This window comes from Anguilla rostrata, chromosome 2 (genome assembly GCF_018555375.3).
Source record: "Anguilla rostrata isolate EN2019 chromosome 2, ASM1855537v3, whole genome shotgun sequence".
Taxonomy (NCBI): domain Eukaryota; kingdom Metazoa; phylum Chordata; class Actinopteri; order Anguilliformes; family Anguillidae; genus Anguilla; species Anguilla rostrata.
This window is the reverse complement of record NC_057934.1, coordinates 44787914-44803355: the sequence shown is the minus strand read 5'-3', so window position 1 is coordinate 44803355 and position 15442 is coordinate 44787914. Positions and strand designations below refer to the sequence as shown.

The 15442-nt window shown below is 39.6% G+C and overlaps 1 protein-coding gene across 7 annotated transcripts in view; it reads right to left on the bottom strand.

Moving 5' to 3' along the window:
- The window catches only part of LOC135248176 (protein ELFN1-like), a 144924-nt gene that overhangs the window by 110756 nt on the left and 18726 nt on the right, over positions 1–15442 (bottom strand). The window lies entirely within an intron of this gene.

Genomic DNA, 15442 nt, shown 5'->3' with positions numbered 1-15442 from the left:
ATTGCGCTTATTTAGTTTCAGCATGACATTGGTGAATGTCTAGTTGTCACTAGGGATCATTTTAATATCAATATCTTGGTACGCAATAAGATTTTTGGCTTTCTACATTGAAAACTTTTTTGTTGAGATATTCACTTTCTTAAATACCTTTTAGTGCAGCATTTAGTTTAGGATGTCAGTATGTTTAATACACCTCAGAAGTTTGAGACAATTGAGGGTACATCATTATGCTATTTTATGAATATGCTTCTTTTTTCTTTTTTACTAATACCTTCCAGACCAGCAGCTTTAAGTTTTTAACAGCATTTGGTTGTCAACTAAAATGGTAAGCAAACAGTACTTACAGCAAACAGTACTGATATGACAGCAATTAAGGGAGACATTGCTGGCAAATTATTAAATGTGTACAATAATGAATATGAGCATGGTGATATGATCATAACATTTGTTCACTAATGTGGTAGTCGAATGTGAGGGATGGAAAAATGGAGCCCAAAATAGGACCAGAAATATGTTTATTTTTAGTTATAGATTTGCCAGATCATATTGAGTCCATGTGAGGATATCTGACAGTAGAAAGATTTTCTCCTCATGCTACGTAAAAGGCCAGGTCTAGCAATACAGGTCAGGGGCAGGTAGGCTAAAGCTGTATGTGACCACTGCCTGACTCTTGTAAAGAAAGGCTGATTGGGGGCCTCCTAGGTGGTGTCCAGCTAAGGTACTCATCCTTGGTGCGGTGATACTACTCATAGTCCGGAATCAATGGCTGACAGTGCCAGTGCAATTTTTTGATCATCTTGGACTCCAGCAGGGAAATACTCTGGCAGCTGCATCACACAGGGAGGGAGGGTTTCACCTGGCAGGTTATGCCTTAACTCCTCTGACTCCTCCGGTCCATTGGGTGACTGCAGTACGCCTATCTGCACTTGGAGTGCACGTCTCCGGTGCAATGGACCCACATAGCTAGGCCAACGCACAGCCGAATGAACAGAAGAAACGCTGGCAGCTTGCGCCTTGGACATTAATCAACACAAAAGGCTTTCAGCCATGGGACAGGAGTACAAATAGATTTGGGAATAAAAAAGTAAAATTGGGGGATACATTTAGCTAAAAAATAAAGCGAAACAGAGACCGCTGTCCGTATGGTGACTGACTTAATCCATACACAAATCCCCTGTGTGGCCAGGGGTTCAGTTCCCCACCAAGGCACTTTCCGTACTGTGATTCCATCTCTAATTATAACCCACTCTGCTCTCCCCGTGTCTGAATAAAATGAAAAAGTACATACATTTTTAAAAGGGGGAAAAGAGAAAAGTTGGCTTAGGTTTTGGGCAGGTTTTTGGTTTCAGTTTGCTTCTGAAGAAAGCATCATTTTACTTGTGTACAGCTTGTAACCCAAACTAGCATGGTGTGGAAAATCATTAGGAACTTAAGAGACTTTCCTGAGTCTAGTGCCATTTTCGACTTCACAGGTGCACCTGCACATTTGGGAATAGATTGACATTCAAGTCGCTGCACAAAACCAAAACAACTGCTGTGACAAAGCTATGAAGCACACGGCTTGATAAACCATACGCTGGCCATACTTTGGCATCAATAATGCCATGGTTTATTGCACACGGTAAGCCATAAGGTTGCGTTATTTTTTAAATGAATAGTGTTTATGTTGCTCAGCACGTAGACTGTGCTTAAAGTATTTTGATTACCCTTATTACACTTCAGACTATCATCACCTAAGAGGTCAGTTCATTTTAAATGATTTACTGGTGAGTTTGTAGTGCTTTGTACACTCTGGATCAAAGCGACATTGCACATGCACAACTATTTTAGTAATATAATTGTCGTGCACACAGGCACTTGAGAATCTCTGTTAGTATACAATGCCATACTGGAATTACTGCTTACTTTGATCTTGCAACACAACACTGCTCTAAAAGGCACCAGGGGAATAGCGCCGTATCCCGCTGCATGCCATGATTACCGACCCAGGCATTAACATATGCATCTTGCAGTGAGATCCATGCGCAAATCCCTCAGGAGTGTTCATTTTCAGTTACTAACCACAATGCCAATGGAATGATCTGCCTTTTCACATATCATGTACTGTAGAGAAATATTTAACAATACTGAACTAATGCAAACTAACTAACTAACTTGCTGACTAACTAACGAACATCTGTAATGGCCTGCTTCTCTTTCACTGCTTTAGCATGTGTTTCCCTCTGATGCCATTGAGTTTGAGGACAGACACCATGATTGAACCAAAAATGCTTTGTGGACAAAGCAATCACCAGCCAGTGAGGTGTAGACAATACATTGATGGTAGAATGTTTCATTGAAATTTTGAAATAGTTTCTATGGCAACAGTGCCCTTTCCAACGACCCTACTGTGTATCGACGGAGTTTTACAGAATTAATAATGAATAACATTTTTTTAAATCACAAGAAACCAAACAGACGTTGCGTAAAGGATTAAAATAAATCTACGGACTTTGATTATAGACACAGGCTTGCATTTACTAAAGTGCTTCACCAGACTAAACCATCATTTTATGATACATCTTGCTTGTAGAGATTTTTGATATCCAGGGATGCATTCAGCTTCGCTTGGCAGATGAAGCACTCCCCAGCCTGTAAAATTTACAGTTTAATTTTGCTTAATTTTCACATGGTATTAAAATGGAACCCAGCTCCTTAATGGCACTTCCTTATTGCAGAGACAAAGGGAACCTTTTACACATACATGCCAGAGGGATGACTCAGTGCCAGCCAATGGTGCACCACAGCTCTCAAATCCATCACACATTTATATTGCAAGTCCTCCATGAGCAAAGACAAGCACTATAATTACAGTGTGCTCGCCGCTCACATTTTTGCATGATTGCACTGCTTGGACACGCATCTAAATACTATGAAGAGCAGACAGCAGCTGAACATCACGGCTCAAACAGATGCTGCTGCTCTTATCTTTCAACAGAGGAGCTTGTCACTTCGAGTGCTCTTGTTTTAACCACCGCATAATGTTATTCATATTAAAAAAAAATTTTGTTTACTTATCTTAAAAAAAAAAAAAAAAAAAATGGCCACCACCGGTGCATCAGCACTGACAGGGGAGTCTGCTGTGCCAACAATCTGAATTCTCACATCTTAGGCCTTGTAAATTCATTACAGCCATTTATAAAAGCTCTGAGTTAGGTGTCGTGACAAGTTCTGGCATCTGGACCCCGAAGAAAGTTGGAGAATTAATTTATTTTACAGCCAGTGACTTCAGATAACCCATCTGCGAGGCCCACATGCTCAGCAGAGAGAAACAATGTGAATTCTGGAGTTGACAATATGGCAAAGACATCTCGCTTGCGCCAAGCACCAAAAATGCACGACACTGTTACAAATCAAGGCGGGGGAAAGGGGGGGGGGGGAATTGAGCCACAAACAAAATGGCAGAAATGTGACACACACCTGCTGTTCAGCAGCTGCATTTTGAAATGACTTACAGTGACTCAGATATTAAGTGCGCACAGCCACATTTTGTGAAATAACAGTTTGCAATGCTAGAGCATTTCACACCTGCATTCCTCCACTTCCCTCAAAACGCTGAAAAATTCCAATAAGACTTTTCTAAAGGTTGACCGAGCGTTGAACAATAAGCATTGCATTGCGGCATAGGTTTCCTTATTCACTCAGGTTGAATCTGGAGGGAGCCAGCAATAATCTGATCTGTACCGAAACACCATCAGGGAAATTAAATGATGATACGGAGTGATGATATCATTATTTGCTTTTTTGGTTAGGTTCAAGATTCTTGACACATGACTTTCTGTCCTATAGTCTCCAGATTCTGTGCAGCACTATAATCTTGTATGTTGGTGAGCCATCAGCAGTTTCAAAAGGTCTTTATGCAAACCAAGTGTGCAGTTAAAATGGTGACATAAACATCTATCTTTGGGTTTCTGTGTTGCTTTTAGAATTTGTTGATCTTTTAATGACATTGACAATGACATTAATGAAATATGCAGACATTTACTGTAACTATTACATATTTTACATTAGAGTTTCAAGAGGCAACTCATTTTGCATGACAGGATAATGTGTAGCATTACGCAGTTGGATTTAACATACATTACATTACATTTATTTGGCAGACACTTATATCCAAAGCGACGTACAAAAAGTGCATTTCATGGTCATAGACAACTGCTAAACACAGGTTCAGTAAGGTACAATACTTATTTTGTACAGCTATTTCTAGCCAAGAACACAGTTTAGTTCACACAGTGAACACTATTTAGACCTAACCTCTGCAAAGCCAACTAGGCAGAAGAATAAGCTACAGTATTAGGACAAATACAAATTACCAAAAAGTGCTGGGATGGGGCAACATGTAACAAGTGTCATGAAAAAGGGGGGGGGGGGATTTAGAGTGAAATATACAGCGTGGTGGTGGTTAGTCTAGGTATAGTCTGAAGAGATGAGTCTTCAGGCCACGGCGGAAGATGGGTAGTGAGGGGGAGGTTCGGAGAGGGACGGGGAGTTTGTTCCACCACTGGGGAGCTAGGGTGGAGAAGCTCTGTGATCCCTTTGGGCGGGTGGGAGGGGTTACAAGGCGCCCTGCTGCTGCAGAGCGGAGTGATCGAGCAGGCACATATAATCGAGTCATGTCCTGCAAGTAGATGGGGGCTGTCCTGCTGGCAGCAATGCAGGCAAGGGTCAGGGCTTTGAACCGGATCCTGGCAGTGACCGGTAGCCAGTGGAGTGATCGCAGCAGAGGAGTGACGTGGGACATACGTTAATACGTTAATTCTTTAACAACATGGAAGTTTCTCAGTGTTCATTTTGCTCATATTTGAGGTGTTTTTTTCCCCCATTCAAAGCCCTATTAGAATTCACTAGCAAATCACTGAAACTGAAAGAGGAACAGCGATGAACACAGCAGCATATGCGAGGTGGACTGTGCAGCACTGTCTTAAACGTCAACAAAACACTTCATTTAGTCTGATGGCTGTCAGGCTCATCTGCTTGATCTCGCTCCCACGACGAGGACGAGCACGTCGATACACCTCGGCGGTGGGGGCGGGGGAGGAAATTCCTTCGCTTGGCGATCAGACGGAGAAATAAAGCATCGATCGCGGCGAGGCGTGGGACCGGAACCTCCTGACCCAGCTCCGCCCGTACCGCAGGCTCAGGGGTCCAGACGCTCCGCGCGCCTCTCCGTCCCGATCAATTACTGACCTGTCAGTCGCCGCTGGCCGTGGAATGGACGCGCGACGGCGGGGGGGTTGGGCGCAGACAGATGAGAGGAGGCGATGATCCGCGCCCACGTTTTTTGAATTTGCGTGGGCGCTCTCCGCCCGAAACGACGCTGCGTAAATCCAGGGCGGCCCGAAAGGGTGTAATTACAGCACACACGCGATGATTTGCATGCCTGCGCTCCACTGCCACATATGATTGACTTCCCCTATTTATTATATTTAACAGCAACCAAATACCCAGAAGCATGCCTTTTTGATTTTACCTGAGAGCGGACGAAAGCCTTTAATTAAAAAAAACATTGAAATTTCACGGGAGGCCTGACATTTGCAGAATTATTAGCTGTTCATTTATGGCTGAAACGTAACTTATTATAAATCAGCCTATATGTCACTTAATAGGCAAAGCTCATTTGTTTTGATGTCAGTGACTGATGTTGATAATTAAATTATTATCTATATCTTAGCATAGAAGATAGTCATGAATGTCTTCATTAACGCTTCACGGAAGATTCAGCAGTATTTGCGCAAGTGAAAATGACAAAGTCACTTATGCCGGAAACATACTGTCTATTCAGTCAGCTGCTCGCAAAAAAATTGAAGACCCTCAGATCTTTGCTGATATCACTGACACATATTCACGTATTCTTCTCCTTGAGTTGATCATCAGCAGTATCAAAACCAAGTCTGGCGATCCAAATTCGCACAAAACCGATGTTGATTATTGTCCTGGCTGATTGACTTTCTTTCTCTCGGCAGAATAACCACAATTATTTCAGACATGGCAGACTTACTCCTCACGCTTTTCTCCTCCCTATGGAGCTCATTACTGTGATCAGCTTTCATTCTGTGCTGCATTCACATATTATTTCACATGGTTACCAGAACATAGTTTGTATCCTTTATGCAGTCGCGTAGGTATTCTTTTCTGAAGTGTGTACAAGTATATATATATATGTGTGTGTGTGTAAGTGTGTGGGTGCATAACTGGGTGCGCATACCTGTATGTGTATCTACATGCATGTGTGCACAGTGCTGAATCCAGTAATCCTCTGTGTGAACCCACCACACCAGTCACATCTGTAGCGTAGTGTTAGCACATCTCTCTCCTGATCGTCATGGTAATAGAAAATGAGGAAATGCCGAGCCTTGCCGGATGCATGTCAACACGTTTCTGATGTAAACGACGGCCCCTTACAACTCCTACTCAAAATAACAGCCAAAACAAGTCCATTGTACTGCATATTACAATGACAGTAATCATAAAATGCGCAACATATAAAATTTAAAAAGTGGGGGTAGATGAACTTACACGCACACTTTCTGAATGTGTTTTTCAGATCTGCCCAGCCCTACACTGCACTCACATCCCTTCACACTGTTGCCCCAGCGCTGGTCTTGGCCCACCCTTATCAACACAATAAAAATAATTGAGTTTGAGAGCCGCTGCAGGAGTGCACTGTGTCACTGCTGGCCCACCATGCCTGTCCTTCTTTCTGCATGCAGGGCATTCTTTCCCCCCTGAGGGAGAGTCTAGAGGTCTCAGATGTGTGATGTATGGTCTGCAGCTTTCTACTTATAACCACCCAGGAAACTACAAATAGAAATCATTGGACATTTTTTCCCCTTTCAATTCAGTTATCTTTCTATATAATGTGCTTTTAGGAGCAGTGGAAATGACTAAATGTTCATCCTCTGGCAATATGAGCATTAAGACCATGACAAGAGCAAACATGTATTTCTTTATACTGCTTATCAACCTTTCACGTTATTTCATTATCACACATACGCGAGGTTTTCACATTATACCACAATTCCCTCTGGCACCACTGTTTGGAACAGATGAAGACATATCCCTGACATTGTTTAGCATTTGTGTTCCTTCCTTTGTGATAATCAAGCTTGAAGGAGAAATCTATCACAATTCCAAGCCCTCAAACCTTACAATCATTATTTCTTTGTGTTAGTGTGTGTGTTAATGTGTCATTAAAGCTTTAAATGGCTAGGCACATACCTTGGGTGACAACATGCGATCACAACATGCTTTTTCAACTGGCTGGCACACTGTACTGGTCACTATGTCTAATATTGAAGACTGAAACTGAAACTGAGCACATGTGAAACTTCTGAAAATCCCTCTGATACCAACAGAGCACACATATTTTACAGACGAGATCCATGCAATTTGGCTATCTCACATGCTCGCTCGTAAACTCATCAATAAGGCCTCTATTTGCTGAGACCTGACAAACCTGTTATGTATGACTGCTTTTTAACAGGCTCTCATGCAAAGCATATTCATCAAGTACGGCTATATCATGCTTCGGCACGTAAAAAGCTCTTCTGTGACTGTACTTCCTATTGCCATATTGAAAAGACTGAGAATGTACCTTCCCTGGCTAGCAACTAAAGCTTGTTTACTGGAAAATTCCATTCATCAGGTAAAGTAGCCACGGGTTCTGGAATTAGCCTTGTTTCCATTATCCTTTAGCACTCTGGAGACATGTTCTATCTTCATTTTTAAATCCCTAATTTGGCAATACCTAATTAATATTCAATCTGAATAAGCCTGTCAGCTGCTTTAGTAAGACATTTAGCAAATGAGCCTCTGGGGAACCACACTTGCGTCCTTACGATTTTTTTTTAGACGTTATTATTAATTATTGAGTTTGCACCACTGGTGGAGGGTACACTCTCATGACCTTTCACAAAAATAGATAAAATGTTAATTGTGAAAGGTCTTTTTTATCTATCTAATGGTCTAATCCTCTTAATTCTTCCAAATGGTTGAGATTGTTCATTTATTAATAAATAAGCTGATGACAAAACACCAAAAGGAAGAGGGGTGGCACGCTAGAGATAGCAACAGTGTCGATAACTATAGTGCTTATAGTCTAGCCTCTCAGTGAATTGTAATTTGTCATAACCTTGAAAAGATTTTAATATTTAAAATGGCAAACTTCTCAAAAGTAAAAAAAAGTCCAATAACAACGCAATGGTCACCAATTGTACTGCTTGATTGCAGAGTGGCTGTCACGGTATTTCAGTTTCACTCAAATGATCAAAAAGCCATGTATCTGCTGTTTTTTACAGTATACCTGTACATGAGTCCAATTAAAAGAATGTCTTTAGGCTGCATTAATAAAACATTACTGATCAAAGTGTAGTTTGTTTCGGTGTCTGAGAGGGAAACTATGCTTTGATCCTGACAACCTTAGGCATTCATCCTTATTTTAATAGTCTTAGAATTTAATAAATAAATATAGTAAAAGATAAAAAAAAATCTCCTATGTATCCTTCAGCTCTTTTGCAGTCCCCATGGCTTTGAATACATCCCAACTGATTTTACTACCCCCACAGTGAACTGGCTGAAGTTCGATTCTTCCCAACTTAAAAGGTCATAGCTGGGCCACAGTCATGGTCAGAAGTGAATGAGTCACACAGGCTTCTCATACAAACTGAGGTAGACTGTTCAATTTCTGTGTACCTTCAGAGAGATACAATCACAGCAATTGTGCTAGCTTTGCTTTGCCAGATTGAAATAAAACAGCATTCAATGTCTTAGGCTTTTGGAACATCAGTTTGTTAATTTCTAATCCTTATCGCTAGTTACAGGCCCCTATTAGATTTGCCCAGAGCCAAGCTCAATTGCCATTGCCCACTCAATTGCTTAGTTCACTGGACAGTAAATAGCATTGCTCTGACATCGCATTTGTCCTGCAGTGTTATGCTTCTGCTCGCACTCTACAAAAAGCTCTGTCATAATGCAGGGACTTCTTGGATGCTCAACAATGAATTCAATTTGGCTGTTAAACATTGATTATCACAATTTTAAATAGATGCCCTGCAGTACTCTTCAGGAGAAAGATGTAGATTCCACAATAGAACCAGCTACCCGTGGTCTGGGGAAGATTTGCCCCCAGAGAAAAGCCTGATTATGAAAATTACCTGCCCAGGCTGAAACACAGCACTTCATAAGGCAATTCAAATTCTTTCATCTGCATCAGTTCCTCAAAGCACTGTATACAATTATCACCAATTGAAAAGGCATACGAGCAGTCTTTATGTAAATTAAAGAGTTAATCAAGTCATTACATCTGAAGCAGCCCAAACAGGAAGCATTTAAATCAGAAGTCATTAGGTGTGTACCACATACATGATAATTGTAAAAACAGATTAAAAGGGTGCATTACTAAGATCAAAAGAACAGGAAGCTTACAATTTGTATATAGTTAAGACATTAGGATTTGGAACAGCAGTGTAAGGCTATCTGCCAGAGATCATGACGCCTATTCATTTTAAACTGAGGTAAACCTATAAACCCAAATGTATGAGCTCTTTTCTTTGAAGGTTTTCTTTTGAAAGACAAGCATTTCCTTTTGCAGGATGATGATAATAGAAATCCTGAACTCTGTCAGAATTCATCTGGGTTCTGTGACACCACTTCCTCTTCAGAGACTGTAGAGACAGGGAAAGGGGCTACTCCTTCTCAGAAATAAATCCTCAAGAGACGGATAGCTGGCCAGCCCCTGGACAGGGGAGCACCTGGTATTGAGATAACTAAGTGAAAAGGCAGCAAGTTTGCGCACAACTCGGCTTTCTTCTCCAAATGCACATAGACTAGTGGAGTAGTGGAGACAAAACAGCTTCACTCCGAGCTCTGCCGGCACATCAGTCAATTTAATAGAATTTAGCACAGCCGTCATGGACCAAAGGATTTATCAAAAGGTCCCACAGAAAGCAGAAGAATGAAACCTTTAATACAGTCACCGGCTCAAGCAATTAAAGGATTATAGAAAGAGATGCATTCATCTACAAGAGCTGTCGTCTGGCTCGATTTGGAACCCTCCACTGACATTGCTACTAAATGGCTTCAGTCCGGAGCCACGCTTATTGTACAGTTCAAGTCTCACAAATTATTCAATTTTAGATAAACCCACATTTAGAGATAACATTGCTGCATAAAATAGCATTTTAATAGATGGCAAATTTACATTTTTAAAAAATAACAAAACACTTTTTAACCAACCGAGTTAACCATCTCAAAGAGATCATTTTTTTGAAAGTCACAGAAACAATTCTTTATAAGTTGTTGCTTGCTGAACACATCAAAAGTTATGGTATACAGTATGAGGAAAATGGTTGGTTCCTAATTGGTGGCTTTGTTTTGAGACCACAGTAGTGCTTGAAATGAAGCTTGTGCTTTGCAAACTGTACATGGTATATTTTGTGAGAACCCATGCACAATAATAATAATAATCTGATGATGAAAGAGTGCTTTCTCCCCAAGTAAAACCAGTGTGCACAAACAACATATTAATACCATCTGGAGCTCCAATGATTTCATATTGCAACATGGAGAATTGCTTTCACTATTCCCTTAAAATACTTGTGGGAAATATCTTACCCATAAAAAAGCCTAAGATCATTTTCACTACTATTTAACCCTTGACAGTAGCAATTAAGCACAATGACCATTCAGACACTTGTAATTTTAATATGCTATCTAATTTGGTTAGCATATACACAGGATAAAGTACAGCACGTTCATGTTAAATCACCACATAATGCCAGACCATGGTAGTTGGAGACCTCAGCTGAGTGCTTCAAGAGAGCTGTGAAGCTTATGAGAGAAAGCAGAAGGGGGTCTCGTTCCCCTGGTCCCTGCATCTCATCTTGTGAGACAGAAAAATACCAGTATCCTTAAAACAAAGCACGACGAGAAACGATCATTTTAATGATACGAGGTAAATCTTGCAGCATCTGGGCCCTTTTTTAAAAAGCAGACTGTTGCAGTACACAAGATGTACATTACAGAAAGAACATTGCTTCACTGAGCACACAGCTGTTTCCCTGATCACATAAGAGACCCCACACAGCCATTCTGTGATGGGTTATGCCGTCATCTCAGTCTGGCAAACGTAAGTAAATGGCCATGCATGGTGTATCTTTTGAGAGAATCCATCTTTATGGCTTTACTTTGGTACATTTGATTTCTATAAAAATGTCACCATTAATGATAATAGAGGAGTACGGTAAGTATCCATGGCAAAAGAAGGGGAAAATAATCTGTATTGTTTTATGGTATTCATCAATTAACCTTATGATCTTCGTAGTTCTGTCTTGCTGATTTTGTAAAGTGTTCTGACAAATAATACAGAATTGGATTAGTTTTGTTAGAAATTATTCGCAGTTCATCAACAATGTAAGAACTGATAAGATGAGCAAGTTCCTGTGTGACCATTGAGGAAAGCAATTACAGTCTATGATGTTATGTTGAACAACCGCTGCCTTAGAATTCCCTCCCAAAGAGCACCAAATCAGATGTCGCTCAGGAAATTGCATGGACACCTCATTTCCATTAAAATCAAAAAATGATAGCCTCCTCTTCCATCAATGACAGACCGTCTTTTACAATACACTCCTCACATTCCCTGCCACACAAAGACTAAGCTGACATAATATAACTTTCAATGCACTTCAGGCAAAACATTACTTTACCCTTAATGAATTCACACTGGATTTTCCCCTGATCGACATTAATTTAGGCCTATGGTGAATGATTCAAACAAAACAAGGTTCTTTAGCAATTATATAAATGTAATTATGGGTAGATGAAAGAATAAATATTATAACATTTTTGAATGAAAAACATAAGATTGGATAAATTTCCAAAGCAGTCCTTAATTTTCATCACTGAAAACAACATGTGAACAACTGAAAAGTTTTACTCTGTAAGTTTGCTCAAAATGAATAAACAATGGCATATATTCAGTAAAACCAACTGTATATATGATAAATGAATACCCCCCAGTAAGGATTATTATTTTTATATAATAATACATGAACAAATTCAAAACTGTGTAAATACATTTTAAAGTCTCACAACCCCTCCAGTATGTTATACAATCTAAAAATGTAACCCAGAAACTGCATACAGATTAAAATTAGCAGAGAAATTGTTTGGGGTAACATAAACTGGTATGATGGTTATGATCTGGTATAATTTTCGATGGATGAAGCATTTTGTACATGAGAATACCATTATTACACAGTCAACTGCTCGGTGTTAAATCAACTCTGACAAAATACATGTAATTCTGATCAGGTACATATGATCCCTATTGGACACACAGAAACTGTTAGAGTTGAACAACTACTACTTATACTAACACTGCTATTACTATTACTGCTGCTGCTGCTGCTGCTGTGTGTGTGTGTGTGTGTGTGTACATGTATATGTATTTCTTATTTTTTACTGTTGAATATGTCTTTTGTCACAATTTAGGGGGAAACAATGGCCCAGATTCCTGAAATCAATTTTATTTAGAGGGACATAAATACAAATCAAAGCCAAAAAACTTAAATTAGATAAATAAACCAAAACAAAAATATTATACTACCATGCATTATGTTCAGAATATGTGCAATTGGTTTTCTGTTTGCTTCACTCCCATTATTTTGCTGCAGTACTTAATCATCGGTCACAGAAGCTAGGTGGCAGTAATATGCTTTTTATTTCGAAATGTAATCTCAGCTCAGGTCGAACACTAAACCAAAGAAGACATGCATTTTCCTTCTTACAGCAAAGGCATATTTGAATAGGTTACTCGTGTCGTCTTTATTTGAAATAATGGAATGATCAACTCAACAACAAACAGATGATTACAAAAGAGGAACGGTGTGATGATACTTACTATAGCGAAGCTAAAAACATATATATACATCTGCTGATAGCTACTTCGCTATTTTGTTTATTTTCTTGCTATTTTTGCTAAACCATCTACTTCAGTCGAAATGATGCTGACATTTTTTTTCAAATGGCACTTCATTACAGTAGGCATTGCACTCCGCATGCTGGTACAGACTGATTGGACACGAGTGCTAATATCAGTGTTCAATGTTATCAAGTTCTGGTGAAATTGAGATCCAGCAGACCCATTTTCATCAGCAATATCTGAGGTATGTTTCTCAAATAGTACACGGTCAGTTACGGAGGCAGTTTTAACAGTGATACATAGCAATATTTTAGGTATTTTCTTGTGGGAATTTACTTCATGGCCACAGATTGCAGTCTCCGTTATCCTTCTCATGGAACTGGAAGCTGCACTACTGATCTGGAAAACTCCTTAACAGCATGTGCTGCATTTCAACAGCAAAACTTAGCCAAATGGCTTAACCTTTAACAATTTGTCTGACTAATACTACGCTTGCATGCATTTTGAAAACAATTTAATCACCTAATTGTTTATCTTAGTAAAATTGTTTTGCTTATTAATTCATTAAGTTTTGTTCAGTCATATGTTGCTAGTCACAAGTCATGTAATTTCAATTGTTTTACTTTTATCTGCCATATCATGGTGCATAATTGCCTAGATGTTACATAATGGAACTAGGTATGCTACAGACAAAGATAATAGGTACTCTGTTTAAGTTCTGACAATAACAGATACCTTGCAGCTTGTCAGTGTGATATACCAATGTCACTGCTATTGCCTAGCATTTAGAACTGCAACAATGACCCTGGTCACTGGACTTGTGACCCGGGAAAATGAGACCTATTTGATTTCCCTATGGATATAGCCTGTGACAGCAGTTATAAAACAGGACAGTTAATAAAAGTGTTGGATTTAGCTATATGGGTGTAAATTAAACTTGTAAATAATTGCCAAGCTAAGGAGTTGACTAGGTTAACAAAACCTTAAAAATGAACCCTTGGTGGGATAGCCAACAATTTACATACAATTCTAATAAATATCAAAAGATATTACTAATGTCATTGTAATGGGTACAGTACTATATTCAAAATGCTGAATTAAATAACTGTTGCTGTGCCGTCCATTATTTAGTTTCCAAGCAGTGTACACGCTCAGGGCACACCACTGACCAATGGGTATTGCTGGCGAGTGATGGGTCATGGTCATCCTGGCCAACTGAATCCCTTCCGCTCAGGCTGATGCAATGGCCAATTATGCATTGCTCTGCAGGGCTGCTGGATATGGTTGGCACTGGCACAATCCGCGTGTGATACTAGACCGTCACGTGGGGCTCATCCTCATAAGGAAACAGTCTCACAACTGGATTCACCACCCAAGCACTCCCCCCAGCCTCCTTTCTTTTTGTCACAGTTTACAAAACTATTGGGAATAATTATTTTATTCTTCATTGGATAGACACTTTATGGTACTCACCAAAACTGCACCTGAAATATGTTTTCAGCTGTACAGTGAAGGGATACTGTAATATATGGGTTAGATGGGAAGTGTGGTGCGTTGTCAATACCAAATGTGTATATAGGAAAAACTATAAAATCACTCTGGCTAAATGCATTATTGAAAGTATTAATTAATTTTTCTCTCTCTTATTCTGTCTGTCTGTCTGTCTATCTATCTGTACCCTCGCGTGTATGCGCGCTCGTATCTGTCAATGGATATGTACCACGGTCAAAATTTGAAATTTGAACAAAAATCGCTCACTTCAGAACCATGGACAGTTCTACTAGACGCTCTCTCATGAGGCTATTTGAAGGCAGCTACCAAAGCACCCAGAAATATAAAATATATACGCCCTCTTCAGCCAACTTTAAAACATCATCTTACTATCCATAAGAAATGGGTGTATTCCAACAACCATCTTCTCCAAAGACATGAATGTGCGTTAAAGTTTGAGTAGATAAAAACACTATCAAGCAGGACGAGGAATAACTAGTTGTTTAAAAACAAGCAAACGGTTTGGAAACTTATAAGCTTTTTGACAACGCTGGCTTAGGCTACATATCTAACACGATACAATTCGTGACGTTCCCAGTTAATGACCTCATTGTTTTTTTTTTTCTTACAAAATAGATTCAATCTTTAATCCTTATAAATACTTACATGTTATAGGGTAAATTAAGTACGCCCATACAATTTTAATGTACAGGTGGAATCCAGCAATCTTGTTAGGATCATACTCTCTAGATAGGCTACTTTTCTGCTGGATTTTCTGGATCGCTGTCTTTTGCTACGCATTGAATGACGAAATAATAAACTGAATTTTGTCATCAGTCAGAATTGAACAGAAATATGTAAATACGTGTGCATATGGTGAAATGCAATGAGATAATTATCGCGATAACACTTGCTGACACGATTAGACGAATCACAGTTTACATGATATGAATGAAGAACAACGGTTTCTCTGACCAAGAGAAAGAT